The 18,686-nt window shown below is 38.2% G+C and overlaps 1 protein-coding gene across 1 annotated transcript in view; it reads right to left on the reverse strand.

The window, feature by feature from the left end:
* RIMS1 (regulating synaptic membrane exocytosis 1) overlaps positions 1 to 16,270 on the reverse strand; it is a 233,975-nt gene extending 217,705 nt beyond the window's left edge. The window contains exons 1-2 of the mRNA XM_009333153.1: positions 16,069 to 16,270; positions 14,470 to 14,481 (exon numbers count right to left, since the gene is read on the reverse strand). The gene's annotated coding sequence lies outside the window, so the exon portion shown is untranslated. The remainder of the gene's footprint in view (positions 1 to 14,469; positions 14,482 to 16,068) is intronic.
* Positions 16,271 to 18,686: the final 2,416 nt, after the last annotated feature.

An 18,686-nucleotide genomic window follows, 5' to 3' on the forward strand; every position in this document is an offset into this window, starting at 1 on the left:
GGGCACGGCTGAGCCCAGCAGCCAAGGCGGTGGTGACTCTGGGACAGCGTGTGTAAGAAATGGCAAAAACATGACACAGGCAGTGAGGAGTGAGGAAAAAAGTGTGAGAAAAAGCACTGCGAGCACCGAGATGAGAGGAGGAGGAGGGGAGGAGGTGCTCCAGTCACCTGAGCAGAGATTCCCCTGCAGCCGGTTGAAGAGACCTCGCTGGAGTAAGTAGGTTTTCCTGACAGGAACTGCGGCCCCTGGAGAATCCACACAGGAGCAGATTCTTTTCCTGAAGGACTGCAGCCCATGGAGGACCTGGTGAACCAACTCGTTGGTTTTATGTCAGCCCATGAGCTTTTCCATCTTATTTCCCCCCCCTGCCCTGTTGAGACATCTAGCAGCCAGCCAAAGTCAACCCACCACAGAAGCTTCTCTAAAAAAGCCCTTCAAAATGAAGAAATGCAGCTGACTGGTGTAAAACTTGTCTTTGTGAAACAAACTGCATAACAGTTTTACAAATGACTGGAAGCCCATCTATGGTCTTTGGAGTCTTAACAGCCTCTCCGCATAGTCTTCAATGGGAGAAAAAAAAATATCTGGATGCATTTCAGATGCAGCTTGGATAGATCTAACAGCCTTCTTAATCAAACTTAACTCAGTCATTGACTTCCATATCAAGGGACTTATGAAACAAGTTACTTTTAATGTAATTACAGTCGCTGAAGTATTCATTTCTATTTATCATTGGGTCTCGCTAACAGAGCCCCAGATCTGTCAAGCTTTCAGGTCTCTTCCCAATGGATAACTTGGGAATTTAGACAGGGAGTCTGGAGAGAACTGTACCTAACAGTTTGCAACAGATGTTGAGACTCCACAAAGCTTTTCCTACAGTAACTTTTGATAATGTGTCTCTCTGGCATTACAGAAAGAGCATGGTTTCTGAGAAACACATAATATATTAGCTAAGCCCTCCTGAATCTTCTGTAGCTTGAAGCATTAGGCTCGCTCCTTAGTTTTGACTTGGGAGAAACAGCCTGCACCGGCTTACAGCACCTCCCTTTTGTATCCCAAATCTGTCAGTCGGCTTCTTTTTACAAAAACAAGCAGTTTCTCCTTAATCAACCAGACCACCTTGCGTTTTCTCCAATCACCATCTTAGCCTCAAGATGGCTAAAATATTCTAGCCTAGATTAAGCTAGTTAAGTAAACTCTTCCCTTAGCTGACTACTGATCTTTATGAAGCTGAATACTCATAGTCAGTTGAACTATGCCATTCTCATTACCTGAAGATTGTGTATAGCAAATTTTCAAGAGGAGTTTTTAAGTGTCTAATTGCATGGCCATAGAGTTAAAAAAAGATTTTGGTTTTCATAGGTCTATGAATTATACTCAAGAAATGGAAAAAGCATTTTCTAACACTAATAATTTATATCCTAAATAAAATATTGAAAATTGAACTGTGGGTTAGTACAATTTTCAGTAACATACAACATTTTCTTGCCAGTGTTTGTCTTTAATGTGGGGAAAAAAAACAAATTGAACTCTCTATAGCAGAATATATTCACAACTTCCAACACATCACAGACTGCATAAGACCATAGATACTTGCTTTGAAGAAAGTCGATTTATGTAGGAGACAAAAGGCTAAAAAAAAAATCTGCTGCTGTATGAATTGTCAGGTTGCCTGTAGGGGAGAGAAGGCGCAGGTTTGCACAGAAGATTCAGATCAAGTGTGTAGAGTTTTATTTGAGATAAGACTAAATGTAGGTTTCTAAATGTGTCTACAGGCCATCTCTGGTGTCTGATCTCCTACTGTAACTAATGAAAAACTATAGTAGGATTCAACTGCCTCAATACTGGCATTCAATTCTACCTGCAATACCCTAACATTTCCAAAATACGAGTGTGGAGCTGTCAGGTATGACATGGGAATTACCTGAGAGCCACCCTCACCTGCGGCAGCTGCTAGAAGCTACAGTAAAAGTCTGCAGTACCTTATATGACACTAGATGCCTGTTTTGGCAAGCAAAGGCCCAAGTCAGTACAGCTGAGAAAGATTCAGAGCAGATTCAGTCTAGTTCAGAGCAAGCTGAATCACTCTGAGGCACACTGATTTCCTCCAGTAAGTATAATGAAAGCATAAACACCGTTCACGTATAATGTAGGGGTCTTCATCGGGAACCGATTCCTACTCAGTCTGACAGATACATGTACTGACTTAATCTCTCTTGGACACCTCACCAGCCTCCCCTTTAATAGTCTATAGAAGTGACCATGGCGGCAGCTCCTCTAACGTGAACGGCTCTACTAAACACTCACTTGCTGGTTGATCAGAAAAACATCCTCAGATGTTTACAGCAAAGGGGTATAACCTGCAACATATGCAAGAGTAAGGTTATATCTGTGCTGAAAGCATAGGGGCAAAACCTGGAATAATACAGCAAGAAATCCTCCTCCGTTTAATTCCCTACTCCACCTTGTTGCTTTTCCTGCTGCATTGCAATTACATGGGCAAGAAGTTGTCTCTGTGGTCTCTTGAACCTACCCACAAAGACAGTCAGATCAGTCCCTGAAATAGGCTAGGAAAGCAGGTTTCTCTACAGCTAAAAGGACTGATTCAAATGATCCTAAAGGGTAAAGCTGTCAGGCTGACGAAGGTCTTGAGAGCAGTTTCCTGGATGGATCTTCAACTGCCCTCTCTCCATTTGTGGAAGCTATTTGGCCAGAGAAGAGAAGTTACAGAAGAGAAAAATTAACTTTGCCGGTGCCTGCATAGGTAAGTAATAGAATACATGAGTTTTGATCACTTACCACATGTTGCAGAGATGAAAGTTACACTACCATTAATAACATCCCAGCTATATACAAAAAATTCCTCCAGTCATGACAACACAACCATCATGTACGTGCTCAACTATTTATAGAGTCCCAACAACATCTGCTCATCTCTATGATTAATCTGTATTTCTCAGTAATACTCAACTTTTTACAATGTAATACCCCACATCATTTTCACAACCTCACCAATACAAAGGTTTTGCTATGGGAGTCTGCTTTTTATGGGCAAGTTAATTACAAATCTAATAAATTATTGAGAAAATAACTTTAATTCCAAAGTTGTCTGTAAACCTGTTGCATATAAGTTAGTTGATGGGTGTTTTAGCTGTGTGCTGGTTTTGGCTGGGACAGAGTTAATTTTCTTCACAGTAGCTAGTATGGGGCTATGTTTTGGATTTGTGCTGGAAACAGTGTTGATAACACAGGGATGTTTTTGTTACTGCTGAGCAGTGCTTACACAGAGTCAAGGCCTTTTCTGCTTCTCACCCCACCCCACCAGTGAGTAGGCTGGGGATGCACAAGAAGTTGGGAGGGGACACGGCTGGGACAGCTGACCCCAACTGACCAAAGGGATATCCCAGACCATATGATGTCATGCTCAGCATATAAAGCTGGGGGAAGAAGAAGGAAGGGGAGGACGTTCAGAATTACGGTGTTTTGTTTTCCCAAGTAACCCTAACGTGTGATGGAGCCCTGCTTTCCTGGAGATGGCTGAACACCTGCCTGCCGATGGGAAGTAGTGAATGAATTCCTTGTTGTGCTTTGCTTGCGTGCGCGGCTTTTGCTTTACCTATTAAACTGTCTTTATCTCAACCCACGAGTTTTCTCACTTTTACTCTTCCAATTCTCTCCCCCATCCCACCAGGGTGGGGAATGAGCGAGCGGCTGTGTGCTGCTTAGTTGCCGGCTGGGGTTAAACCACAACAAGCTGGAACAATGAAATTGCCCAGTAAGTGATTAAATGTCAACCTAAATAACTTGCAGTTCTTTGGAAATCTCAATCTGGATTTAAAAATTTATTAGGTTTTATCTGTTCCTTAAGGAAATGCAGATTACATTTTGTGCAGGTTTTCACTTAATCTCTTACCAGTCATTAAACAACCAGTAACAGATATTTTATATCATTTTATAATCATATTTTGGAGAGGGGGTTAATTTATCTCCATAGAAAGGCTGAGTTGCAAATGGGTCCCTATATTAATGGAATAAAAAAAAAACCCACAAAATATTACAGAAACTTTGTAGATTTGCTTGCTTGACATATTCAGTTCTATCCTCAAACTCACGTATTATATTTAATAAAATCATGTATCTCAGGTATATCCATGACAAACTATCCTAAACCCTCACTAATTGCAGCACTGGAGATATATAGATGGAAGTATCCATCTGTTAAGTAAAATCACAAAATGCTCCAGAATGCAAAAGATATAAAAGAGAGAAAAACATAGATGGAAGTATCTTTTATCTAGGACATCGCATTGCTAAAAATACACTGAATTTTAATCCTGGATGAGGATTAAGGTTATTTATAATAAAAAGAGAAAGAGAGAGAGAGAGCACAGCTCTAGTCCTCATAATTACTTTGTTCTCTGGAAATTTTTTCTGCTATTTGTCCATTTCTCATAATGCTTAATAGGTCGTAAATCTTACCAAATCTCTCTTTGCAGCAAGATCCCTTTTTAGCTAAAATCTGTCTGGTTTTGGGGTGACAAAATAGCCCCAGAATTCAGTTTGCTAAATTTAGTTCTATTTAGCATCTCTGCATTATTTTGTAACTACTAAAAACAAAGAATTGTGCCTCAGCAGTGAACTATGGAAATTTTAAATTAATATTAGAAGTCATATTTAGTCCAAAACCCTACATACCACATTAAAAATCCCATCACATGAAAGGATCTTACATGAATAAGGGTCATAATGATTCAAGCTGAAAGATACAAATTCCAAGAAGAAATAAATTGATCAAGAGAAGAATTTGTTGGGGGTAAAGAGCACACTCTAGAGTGTCAAATCTGCCTGTGTTTAAATGAGAGCGCTCTCACGTGCCTGGGAGCTGGCAGCATGCAGGTTTTGCTGTGATCACAAGGAACAGAGGTAGCCAGAGGCTAAACAAGGGGATACAGTTCAGTCACCAAAACCTAAAGTCTTTTACAGAAGGATGGTGCGTGACCAGAAGAAATCTTCCACTTTTCTGAACACTTTCAAAGGAGAACTGTTCACAGATACTGCAGCCGGGCACAATTTTAACTAAGGGACAGCCTAGATTGTCTCATAGCAATAAAAAACAAGTATATCTAGAAAACAGACCACTGCTGGAAAAACTGAAGGTGCATTGCTCAGATAAAAATAATTTCCAGCCTGCGCTGCCACAGGACCAATACCTCTGACTGACCATATCCCCTCAGGCATCCCACAGAGTAACACACTTCTTCAAGCCTCCTGAGCCTGAAGAAAGGCTAGGCATTTCCCTGGAGGTCTCCTGCATATTTGCTATTCAGTTCTCCCTCAACAATGTTGAGGGAGAAAAAAAAAGGACCAAAAGTGTCTCCAGTATGTAGGGCTAAGCTGTCATTAGAATATCAACCAGAAGAGATATCAAGGTTCATATCTTCTGGGTGAATGAGATTAAAATTTAGAAGGTTTAATAAGTTTGTCTGCCCAGTATGTCTTTGCAAAGTAATCCCTTCCCTTCAGCTGTGTTCTACGTGCAGCAGCTTTCCATGGCTTCCATGAAACCACTTCTGCCCAATCCTCCACTGGAGTTTTTTCCTATCCCTGTGGCTTTTTCCCTTCCCTGTGGCACCTTCACACTTTCTAATTATGCTGAGTCCTCCCTGGGGAATCCTGCCCGCTCCACTCTACGCTCCTGAACAGCCCCCACCTGGGTGCACTCAGTCTCCACTCGATTTACTTCAATTTTTTTTTTCATCCCAACATAAGCTGTGGACAACAGAACACAAAAACAACCTCCCTTGGTTTGCCAATAGAGGGCACACTGCTTATGTGGCCTTCCATTCATAAATATGTGTGTGAATTCTGGATACATTTACGTGAAGCATTCAAGAAATAGCTCTAACCCATGAATATCTAGGCTTCTGACTGCCAGATGTCTCCTTGATTGACAGGCTACCTCTGACATGAACAAATGCTGGGTAAGTATCCTAGCAATCTGACACAGCACAAGTATATACATTACATGTTTGTCAACAGTAATAATGACACTTTTACTTCATTTCTATTTTCAAAGCATTGCACAACATGTATTCATTTCCAGTGAACAGACTCACTGTACGGACACACCGTGGGAAAGTGGGTTATATCCAGACTCACCCCATCCTCACGCAGGTAGAGCACAAAAAAGACATTGAAAAATTAAGATAAACTGAAAGTCTTCTCCCAGGAGACATAATAAATAATATTATTATTGTAGAAGGAGTTCATACAGAACATAATCATAAGACAACTATCATGCAACACAGTGGAGCAGCCACTGTGATCAGATATCTGTAGCATTTCTGTTTAATACAATAAAAATGCCGATAGCTGGTTTTGTGTGGGTTTGTTTTTCTTTAACTGATTAAACTTTTCTTATGTTTTCAGCATATGTGATTTTGTTTTAAATAACAATGAAAAAAAAAATCACACAGCCTTCACTCACTCGGAAAAAAAAAAAAGTTCTTTCCCATTATTTTTAAAGTATCCATTTAAGCAGATCTAGCTTATAAGGTGTGGAATGTCAGAACTAAATTTGCTAGTATCTTTTACTGTGAAAGCACACCTTTAAAAGTAAAACGGAGTAACATTAAAAAAATGCAATAAATACATTTGCAGCAAAGTCAAATCGAAATACTAACTCAATGTGTAATTTTGGACAAAAAGAAAACCAGAAAAATCATTTCAACATTTTCCATTCTAACTTTTTAGTGAGACTGACCCAAGTCAGGTAGGAAGATGTTCCTCTTTACTTCAGTACTGACAGCAGTGTATTCCTATCTGGGAAAGCAAGCTTTAATCATGATGGGGTTCAACACTGATCTCCCATGCCTCAGACAATGTCTGAGCCCCTAGGATACACAGCATTGCTGGGAGAATCACTTGAAGGCTCTCCTGTTCCCGCTCTTTGGCTTTATACCACCAACTTAATTGGACCAAACAGAATGTGAGGTTGTTAGTGTTAAAATGATAAAAATACTACATTGAAAGAAACAAAAAGCTTAAAGTTAATCTGGTAGTTTGGGGTTTTTTTTTTTTTCCTCTCTGAAAGAGAGAACACGGAGCTGAAAAAAAGTGTAGTACTTGTTAGTGGTCTTTCTGAAGGGTTCTGTGAAATTCTGGAATTCATTTGTCCAAAGTTTAAGTCACAGAATTATTCCCTAGCAGAACTTAAGAATATTTTGTGTAAGCTTATAATGTGTGTAGTTACAATGAGGAAACAAGTAACAAAAATGGCATGAAAGATCCTTGACTCTTTCATTGTTCACCGTGCAAGTCAAAAGATACATGAATATGCCAAGCTGTGAGGAACAAGTTCCTCTTGGTGGCCCTGCTTGAGCGGGGCGGTTGGATCAGATGACCTCCAGAGGTTCCCTCCAACCTCAGCCACTCTGAGATTCTGTGACTGCTATGGCATACCATATTTTTTGTCAAGATAAATGAACGGGCCTATAAAGAATAATTCCTCAATTGATTTAAATACCTTGAATGATTTATAGATTTCAAAGGTCAAAAAGGTGGTTCATAAGAGCTTTATTCTGCCCCATACTTCCTGTATAGACTATATAGTAGGATGCATGTATATAGTATGCATGTACATTCATTCACTTACGAAAAATCAATACAATATACATTTATACATACACATACCAAATATATATATATATCCAATACATGAGATTAGGCAAGAGGAGGTGGAATAAAGCTCTTTTTGAAAAGCCTTATTGACCTTTGAGATCTTATAAATATTTAATTTTTTTAACACAAGTTTTTGCAATGGAAAGAATTATTACACTCAAAGGTATTGCTGACATTAACCAAAAAAAAAAAATTTCAAAATAATTCCCATATTCTTGAATCAGTTACATTGAAGCAAAGGTACTGAAAATACAAGACTAAAAATAGGATAACATGTCCAGTAGTAACACTGCAGGGGATTAAAAGTTTGGGTTTTTTTTTATTTAGGCTCCATTATACTACATGGAGTTTCCAATATTGTTTATGTAGGGTCTCCGCAGATCACTGTTACCCAGCTTGCATGCTAACAGCAAAAACAGTGATGAAAGATTCAGGAGCCCTTTATCATGGGTTAAGAAAGAAGGTTGCAGTAGCAATATTTTCTTGGCCATCAACTGTAGAATCGCATGACAAGTAGACCGTTTAAGTGTTTGGCTAACAGGTAAACTGAACCTGGATAAACCAAAGAGCATAGTCGAGTGGTTACTGATTTAATGCTGATCTAAAGCTCTAGGGGAAAAAAACCCCAGCTGTCTAGTGACTCTTCTACAGTCCACCCATTAAATGAAGAAGCTCTGACCTGGTTAACTTCAGAGCATGAGCATCAGCTGCCTCCTTTTTTTTTGTGTACAAGAAGTAACTGATCATTTGTGCTAGCTGGACACTGAAAAAGTCAAACACATTGCTTCAGCAAACTTGGTGAAGAGCAAGCTAATTTTAAGGATTTAATTAAAAATTTTAACACTCAGATTTTTTGACAGTGAACTAACTTCCTAGTAAGTAGAGGAAAGTGCTCTACATCCTACTTGAGATAGAATTCCTCAGTTTCTTGATGGACTTTTTTTTTTTCTTTTTCTTCTTTTATCTGCTGGAAGCAGTAGTTCTAGGGAGCGATTACTGAAAAGCGGTTCTTCTTTCCTGATGCATACAAACCCCAAATCTTTTAGGAAACAAATTATGTTGAATGCTACAGAGAGAGAGTTTACCTGCTATCACTTTGCGGTTTGCTATGTAATTTTACCTCCTTCTGATGAATTTTTTTTGGTTCAACAGCTGTATTAGTCAGAACTTAGATAAATTAGCCTTTTAACGTACAATTTGACATAAGAGTTCTGTGAAAGGCATGTAGAAACACTCCTGACAATCCAGAGATTTTGTTCTGACAATATTAGCAACTTCTGTTAAAACCATTAGTACACAGCTGAATTGAGTGGCATATGCACTCAAGTTGTTAAGGCAAGCCATTATGTAAGCAAATTTTAAGCATAATTTAAAGGAATTAAATGACAAACACCCTGTAAAAACACCTGACATACAATTAGGGAAATGTTTCCAAGTTGTCTTTCTTTCAGAGTATAAATCACTGACATTATACTAAAATGAAAATAATTTCAGTCAAAGCCAGATCAGAAATATGAATCTCTAGTATTTCAGCACTGGTAATCAACATTACTTTCTGCAATCACACAATACTAAGTTCAGTTAAATCAATTCTCATATATCTATAATGTATTTTACATCCTGATTTCCTCCCAGTCATCCTTTACGTATGCAAACAGAAAAATGAGTAAGCAAACCACTCTTTTCTGCACAACTAACATTTCTGGAAAACATGGGGAAATGGTGATAAAACTATTTTTCATCATTTGCTCTCAATTCTTTTCACTTTAAATTTGATCAAAAATTGAAATCTGTAGAATGGTAGACTGATTGCTAGGGATAAATATATGGCTTAATCTGGAACATGGATCTTCCACCTAATTCTGTCAATGTCATACAAATTTCACTTAGTTCAATACACCCACAACACCTCACAAAATACTTTAATTTTGATTCAAAGAAACTGCATTCGCTCATTCAAGACTACTTTTGTACCCTAAAATGTATCTCCTTTTCTATAAGGAGAAAGAAACAGAACCGTACGTCTTCATATATCAGGTGTTTACAAAGGAAATGCATCTTTTTGCATTACCTAACCAAATATTAGGAAGAAAGTTTTACAGGAGTGATGCAAGGAAATAGTCGTATTTTCAGGTGTTTTTTGCTCTACAAGGCTGTGATACCACTGGAGGGAAGAACAGAGCAAGCAGTGGCAGCCAGGTCGTTGGGAGGACTGAGACAGGGCTCTGCCCACTCCTTGCCAAACCATGGAGAAGCACCAGCCGGACATTTTGCTGGCTTCTCCACTGCCCTAACAACCCCAATAGTTCACATCAGAGGGGAGAGTGAATGGAATGGAGAGAAGTAACTTAAACCCATTACCATTTTGGCAATTAAAATGCCGATGTACGGAACAGAACTAGAAGGATCTAGAGCGAAAGTGTAGACACTCTATAAGGAACTGACAACACCTAGAAAACATTGTGCCAAAGTAAAAGCAAGTGGTCACTCCTGCCAGCTTTTCTCTAAGCACCTACATGACTTCCTTCTGAAATGTTGTCTCACGTAAAATCCTGCACTAATAATATTCTGCTTTCTTTAAAAGTATATACAAATGATCAGTGCTCACAGTGAATAGGTTGGCACGTGCACATAACATTGTTTCTGAATACTAAGGTAATACGAAGGAAGAGTAAACACTTGTACTTTTTCTGTACATCATACAACGGCCAGCTGTTTTCAAACCCAATGATATTATTACTAACATTATTAACACTGAACACCCTCACTGCACAACTACATTTAAGCCTGATTTGAATAACCAAACTAGCTAACAGTCCTCTTATCTGACAATGCTCCCATTAAATGTGGTCTGCCTGCAACCCAATGAAAGGAGAGCAAGCTCAGGTGAGAAGTATGAAGAGCTAACCAATACTCAAAGAACATGGAAAAACTTAAGACACATATTTAGGTATGTGTTTTGACATATTAGAACAAGAATCACTGAAAGTTACGTGCCTCATTAGCCACTAGGATGTACCAGCTATTGCCAGTTAATTTTGTAAGTGTACTGGAATCATCTCTTGGTAAACCTAGGATGCCTACTAACTCGCGCTACAAGGAATCAGTGTTTTGAGATGTCCTTTATTATTTTAAACAACGAGAGAACATATTAAGTTCTGTTATATATTTTTTAAACAGTCCTTAAAATATATTTGGTACTTCCTTGAAAAGGTCAAGAACAGCTTCAAAGTATTACATTATCTAGACTCCATTTTTAAAATATTTAGCTAGAAGCAACAGTTGCAAGGGACCTCTTAAGGAACTAATACATTCCCCTACAGCCACAAGCAACCACATCACATAAATCCTTTCCTAAACTTATCAAATTTAACCTTTAAAATTTTATTGGGTTATTTTTCCTTCCAATAAGTCACATGAAAAAATTTCCCAAGGCTTTACTCTACTGATTGCAAAAATCTTTTTACAAGTCAAGAGCATTTATTGCCAAGTTACACCCATGTGGTCTTATGTATTCACTGTCCTCTAGTTTGAAGGTTATTCTTATTGTTTAAAATTACTGTACTTCTAGATACCAATTCTGTACTTCTAGATATCAATTATAATTGCTCTAGCTTTTGTCCCCCTAATCTCTCTAGTCTTCTCTCATATGAGCAGCTCTCCGTTTCTCTGATCGTCTTCCGTATGACTTTCTTTGTTCCTATCACAGTTTGTATTTGTCAAAAATGGGTAACACACAGTAGACAACATTGCAGGTGAGGCCTCATTAATACTAATTCTCCAACTCTACAGGAAATACCTTGAATCTAGGATAACATTTGACTTTTCCTGGGCTTGGCACTTTGATAATTCACACTTCATCATCCTTTCCATCTGATGCACCCCTAACTTGTAGGAACTTGGTGCACGTGTTTTAATATTAATATAACTTACTGTGGTAAAAATTCACACGGAGATACCAAGACTCATATAAACATGTTTAAAAAGTCTTTACTAACATTAAACTCAACAGATAAAGAAGGGTATGTCCCTATTGCCTGTCGGAAAAGGACCCGGGGGTGCTGGTTGACAGCCGGCTGAACATGAGCCGGCAGTGTACCCAGGCGGCCAAGAAGGCCAATGGCATCCTGGCCTGTATCAGAACTAGTGTGGCCAGCAGGAGTAGGGAAGTGATCGTGCCCCTGTACTCGGCACCTCGAATACTGTGTTCAGTTTTGGGCCCCTCACTACAAGAAGGACGTTGAGGTGCTGGAGCGTGTCCAGAGAAGGGCAACGAGGCTGGTGAAGGGTCTGGAGAACAAGATTTATGAGGAGCGGCTGAGGGAACTGGGGTTGTTTAGCCTGGAGAAAAGGAGGCTGAGGGGAGACCTCATCGCTCTCTACAACTACCTGAAAGGAGGTTGTAGCGAGGTGGGTGTCGGTCTCTTCTCCCAAGTAACTGGCGATAGGACGAGAGGAAATGGCCTCAAGTTGTGCCAGGGGAGGTTTAGATTGGACGTGAGGAAAAATGTCTTTACTGAAAGAGTGGTTAAACATTGGAAGAGGCTGCCCAGGGAAGTGGTTGAGTCACCATTCCTGGAAGTATTTAAAAGACGTGTAGATGAGGTGCTTAGCGACATGGTTTAGTGGGCATGGTGTTGTTGGGTTGACGGTTGGACTCGATGATCTTAGAGGTCTTTTCCAACCTTAATGATTCTATGATTCTATTATGTAGATTAGTCAGGAATGTTGAGCCACTGAAAATAATTAACAAATAATATTTTTCTCATGTTGCTTTATACAAATTATACCAATTGTTCTGCTTATAAAAGGTGCTATTTGCTAGGTATGTATTAATGTTTTGGAATTAATTCATTCTATATATTCCATTAGCTTTCAGAGACAGGCACTGCTAAAGCAATTGTACTTTATAAAAAAGTTCCCCATGTTCCTCACACAACCAGGACTAATTATTGGGTACTTTCCCTCTGACTCCCTTAACTTTTCAGCTGTCAAAGAGATGTAGCTCAGCTTCGTCTTCTACATCACAAGGTATAGAAGATACTTTCACGTATATTATTAGGGCGTTTTCTTAGCATGTGGAAGCTTGCAGTTCAACACAACAAAACCTAAACCAAGGCAAGTGCAAACAATAAGATTATATTTAATTGAACTTAGGACAATCCAAATGAGTCAGGCATGTCTTCAGGACACGTCTTCAGAGCACTTTAGTGCAGTGGAGTCTATTTTCTGGATCCCAAATGATATTTTTCAAAGATGAACATCTAAGCTGTCACCTCATCAAAGACACAATCTCTACTGCATGCGAATGCTATCACAATTTCAGTTATCTAGCAAAGTTTTTGTTCCAAACTGAAGTGTTACAGATACCTCAAGCATATAAGCAGGTCAGGTGAGGTTCACCTGGATTGCTCTCCAAAACCCAGGTGGCTAAATTGTACCTAACTAGCACCTTTGGCACTTAAGAGCTCTGCTGTTTTCTGGCCCTAAAGAAGACTCTGCTGCAAGTGCACTAGCCTTTTAATACACCCCAGCGGATGCATCAGTGATGCACTGCTTTAGTAAGAAATCAGTATCAAGCTGAAACTTCTCTCGCTCTATCCTAAGTTGATTGAGATGAATAGAATGGAAAAGATCTGGAAGTCCTGGATTATTTCAGCACTTTGTTCAGAGTACCACGCAGAAAACAGTGGAATGAAGCTGTAGCAAGTCATATGTCATAGCCATTAGAAAAACAACCATGCTTTCAGAACGCTACTGCCTTAAAAAAAAAACTACTGCAATATGCAGGTGTGGTAGAAATAATTTCCTCTGGGTGTTGCACAGTGCTAAATTGCAGGTTACAGCTATGCTATGATGTAAGTTGGGGCATACCGCCACTTCATAATACAAGCATTAACACCATCATCCACACGTCAAAAACTATATTGGATTGTAATGACTTTACACTCATTTCAGCTGAAGTGCCAGCAAAGCTGTCTAATTCCCGCTACCTAAGTCTCCAAGTTAAAATCTGGAATACCACCTTTTGCAGACCTGCCTGAGAAGAGGCGGTAAATGGACATGCACTGTTCTGCTCAAGCACTGCCACCCCTTCCTCCGTGCACAGGGCGCAGAGATGAACGGGGAGCTACCCTCATCTATTTCAGATGAGGCACAGGCATTAGCGGTGAATATGCCTGATCCTAAAAGTTTTGTTGATTTTTGAAATGGTAAATATGCATTCACAAAGGATTCACTCCATCTTGCTCACTATACTTATATCCAGTATTAAGCGGTTATACTTTGCCTATGCATATTATTCCAAATGTAAATCAAAAAGTTGATTTCACAAGAATTCCCTGAATTTCTGCTGTAGCCAGAAATGCAACACAGCAAACCATGTAAATCAATGTAAAATTGCTATTAAAATACTAAATTAGATTTCCCGAAGCTAATGGAAGGGCCTTGCATGCAAAAAGTCAAATTGTTAACCAAAGACATTTTTATGAAATAAAGCTTTATTACACTTTATTACCTCCTCTACTTTTTAGCCTGTTACTAATTCTCAGTTCTTAATTGATTTCTATATTGTCCTAATTTTGACAACAGTCTTGGGTTTCCTTGCTGGGCTATCTTTAAAGCATATGTTCAGCTACGGGATGGGCAGGGCCTGGGTGTTAGGATTCCTGTTCTTCCCCCCTCCCCTTTGGATGATTTTAAAATTTCAGGTCAATTTTTTACATTAATATGTTTCCCAGTTAACTAACAACATTATAATAATAAATGATAAAAAGCATGGATTCTAACCACTTTGTCCTCCTTTGGGAAAGCATCCAAGGAAGCAGAATAAAAAGAGAAAAGAAAAAAAGAAGAGAAAAAGAACAAAATAGCAAGTATTAATAGACAGATTTCAAAGAAATGCAATTCTATAACTCTCTACAAAGAGATAAAAACATAAAATGTCAAAAAAAAGCTTTAAATAAAAAGATTACATTTCTGCATATGTAGAAAACATGTTTTCCCACCCTAACCCACAGAACCATAAACAATATAACAAACAAAAGGCAAGTTACAAATGAATGGACACTTTTCCATTTCTGTGACTTGAAACAGTGGGTGAAAAATAATTAAAATAGATTCAATTTTTTTCTGAGTAAAGATAAGCTGTATCATATACACTCTAATTAATAGTATAATGTAACATATCAAAGAAAACTATTTTCATAGACTTGCTCTAATGACACCACCTGCAGGTGATGCAATGTAATGCACCTATTTATATTAAGGTATGAATATATGAAAAATTTTGTCCAATACACCTACATAATTTTTTTCAGAATGTGAATTTAATTTAATGGACTAACAAGTACATCACGGCTACGGAAAACTTCAAAAATAAAGATGAAATGCATTTTTTTCTGAGGGGTTTTTTTGGTTTAGTTGATGTTTAGCTCAAAGAAAGTGAAAAGGCTGTGAACTAGTTCCGTTGTGAACACGATTATCCACTATAAAATTCGTGACCACTTTTAACTGAATTTGTATTGATACAAAGAGCATCAGTGCATTTCCCCTACAAAAGACTGGCACCTTAAAGCCATATGAGAAAGTTATCTCATCTCATAATAGATAACAAAACTATTCCTGCAATAAAAGGATATTTGTAAAATGTTTTATAGGATACCATAGTCCTAGATGATCAGCCAAAAATAATCACTGGATAATGGTCTTCCAAATATAGATCCTACCACTCATGTACAAGTGAGTAGCCAGTTCCCTGTAAGGGCTGACTGAACAGAGGGTATTCTCAGATACCCTTCAGTTTTGTGGACAGCTTCTGCAGCTAACTGCACACGGATCAGAGGGAGAAAGATTTATCTCACCTGCCTGAAAGTAGGATACCTCATCCAGATTAATCTATAGTTTCACTTTTTAAATAATTTAAAATAAATTGACATAAAACTCTCACTGTGGTAAGAAAAGTGGTTGGGGGTTTTTTCTAACCAAAAAGTTGACTGATTTTATGTAAGAGAAATCTAAAAATGTATATGAAAAGCTCTATAAAAAAAGAAATCTAAAATGAAATGTGTTCAATAAAAAATTATCAATGTGGAGTTGTACCTGAGCAAAAGGGTTTCTTCTTTCATTCTATGAAAAACAAGTATGTTTTCTTCAAGCCATCACTCAGTAGAACTATACACTATGGGGTTTTTTTTATTTAACTCTGTGAATCCTAAGTATCTCCACAATCATTAAATACATTATTCTTCTTTATCAACACCTCATAACGAAGTGATGAATGAAACACTTAGTAAAATGAAGCATGAAATGCCATACTTAAGGTGAACAATCTGCAGCATGACAATGTCAAGGAGGCTTTTTCTTAAGAGTACACATCAGAAGACTTACATTGTTTGATCGCAGAGAGACACGACCTCCACATCGAGCACAAAACTTGGTCCGGCAATAAGAGCATAAATGGCCACAACCATCTGCAAACTTTGTTTTATGACAGATTCCACATGTTGGAGCATCATCCTTGTGCTCTCCCTGGTAACGGCGGGCTTCTTCCCCTATCTTTCTTACTTGCTCTTTATAGCTTTCAAATTGTTGATGCAACCTCCTGCATAGATGAGAAAAAAGTTTATATAGCAAGAATAGGAGGAAATATTACTACTGTGTATTTCTTTCTTTCAATTTATAACTCTACCTAGTATTCTTGGCATGTTCACAATAATAAATGTACCTCATGTCAAATACACACTGCACATGGAAAACTGTATAGCAGAATCTAAAGGAAAAAAATAACAGACGTATTCCCATTAGGTTTACTTCAAAGCTTGTAAGCAAATCATTTCACTTCACCAGAAATTGATCCAAATATAAAAAGATGGCAAAAAATGCATAGTCTTAAACAGAAGTATCTACCACGTACAAAGTAAAAGCAGAAATATAAGTGCCTGAGCAAATTTGCATTGCTTTTTAATCATTACTTATACAGCAGGTGCAATTAAAAAAAAAATCCATCTTCAGTTACAGTGTCACACTTCTGTTTTCAAAATCAAAATTCCAAACACATATAACTTAAAGATTACAACAGGCGCTCTACAATCACACTGGCCCTACAAGAATCTGAGAACAATTTTCCATGTCAAATCTATGTATTAACAATCTGTAGTATTCTCTCTTGTTAAGTGTGAGGTAAGGTTTGCTGTTGCTCATTACAGACATTTCTTCCTGCTTAGCTGTAGGAGTATATAGGAGTATTAGCAGGTATATAGATGAAGATGAAGACTGGCCTTCAAAGAAGTAGCACTTGTCCTCCAGCTGCCCCAAATAACAAACTATGCCCACCAACTGGCTAAGCATCCTGCTACCCAAAAGACCCAGTTTCTAATCATGAGCTCAGGGAAAAGCACTAAGCCCTCTAGCCTTCACCTCCCCTTCTACAAGTCAGGAATAATAATAATTAAATATTTAGTGATAAAATCTTTCTTATCATTACGGTATTATCTCTGAAGAAAAAGACATTCTCCTGTTGGTTTCTATGAGATTTTTTTGGCAAGGATGAAGTTTCAGAGGGAAACCAGCTAAAGGTCCAGGCACCTCCAAAAAGAGCAATCCAGCTCCTCTCCTGCTCCTGCCTGCAAGCTGTTGCTGCTCCTTAGGCAATGATTTTGACATTCACCAGATCCCTCTCAGTGAGGTAACCCATGGACCTGAACCAACAGAAAATTAGTTCTCCTACAAAAAAAAAAAAAAATTGTTTTCCCATCATTTTGCTTCCTGAATCACTCCACTCTGAGCAGGGCACTGGAGGCCTGGGAGGAAGGTAGGACATGAGCTCCTGAAGCCAGAAATGAAAAGGATCAGTGGACAGCAGGATCACCCATTTTGCAGCAACGAGCTCAACTGTCATGTGAAACCCCACTCTGAGGCTTAATTAAAAGGATCGTATTTCAACTCTGTTAACTATCTTACTATTCATCAAATCATACAAGAGAGAAAAATTTCTGTAGGTGCACCAGGACAGCACTGCAACTTCTGACCTTTATTTTCATGAGGTTAAGCAAAGACCTCGGACAGCCTAAGTGGGAGAGTCCAGGAGGGCACGTTTAACAACTCAGTCTTTTCACCATGCTATGTGGAACCTACAGGCTCTTCATTCACATTTTCAGATGTTGCTTCAAATCTACATCTCCATGGATAACATTAAAAAAATCATGAACAGATAAATAGGTTATTACTAGAAACAGGGAATCTTTAGTTTAATAAATTATAACAGTAAGTGCGTTGTCTATAGAGGTCTTGACGGTATCCTTCATCTCCAACTGCTTTGAGCTACCTAATTGCTTAATTAGCATTAAGACTCACACCATTTAATGAGACAATTGTTTGTTTCGGGAGAGGGAGACTTAGACTTGTTTTGACTTTTAAGATGTAAGTAATCAGTGTTATTTGTATGAAATACTGTTTTGGTGAAGTGGGTATTTTTACTTTAATGTGATATTCAATGAAAATGATAATTCAACTTAACTATGAGGAATTGTGGTAAAATACACACATTCCATTTGGACAGGAATATCACTGCTTGTAACTACATAAATCAACCAACTCCCACACTAAAAACAGTGACTTCATACGGGCACATTCTAGTGAGGATGCAGCAATAGCAAAAGCTAAGAAACCAAATAATCTGTTCTCCCTCACTACAAACATGATGCATTATACCTAATGCTTCATGCTAATGAAAAACTTGGCAGAAGTAGCAAATGGGGTTTTTTGTTTTATTTTTATTTTTTACTAACCTGCTTAAAAAAACTGCAATATTGAGTAAGATGAGAAAAGTGGGTCAAAAGAATTAGGCAAAATACTGGAGAAACATAATACTTTTGGCCACGTTATTGGATTACACATATGATTTAACTTATCTTACACAGCTGCTCACTTACAATGCATAAAAACAACTGATGACATTCAGGAATTTGTGTAATAACCAACTTGAAGAATGCAATTAAATCATGGAG

The sequence above is a fragment of the Pygoscelis adeliae genome, unplaced genomic scaffold, assembly GCF_000699105.1.
Source record: "Pygoscelis adeliae isolate BGI_AS28 unplaced genomic scaffold, ASM69910v1 Scaffold57, whole genome shotgun sequence".
NCBI lineage: Eukaryota > Metazoa > Chordata > Aves > Sphenisciformes > Spheniscidae > Pygoscelis > Pygoscelis adeliae.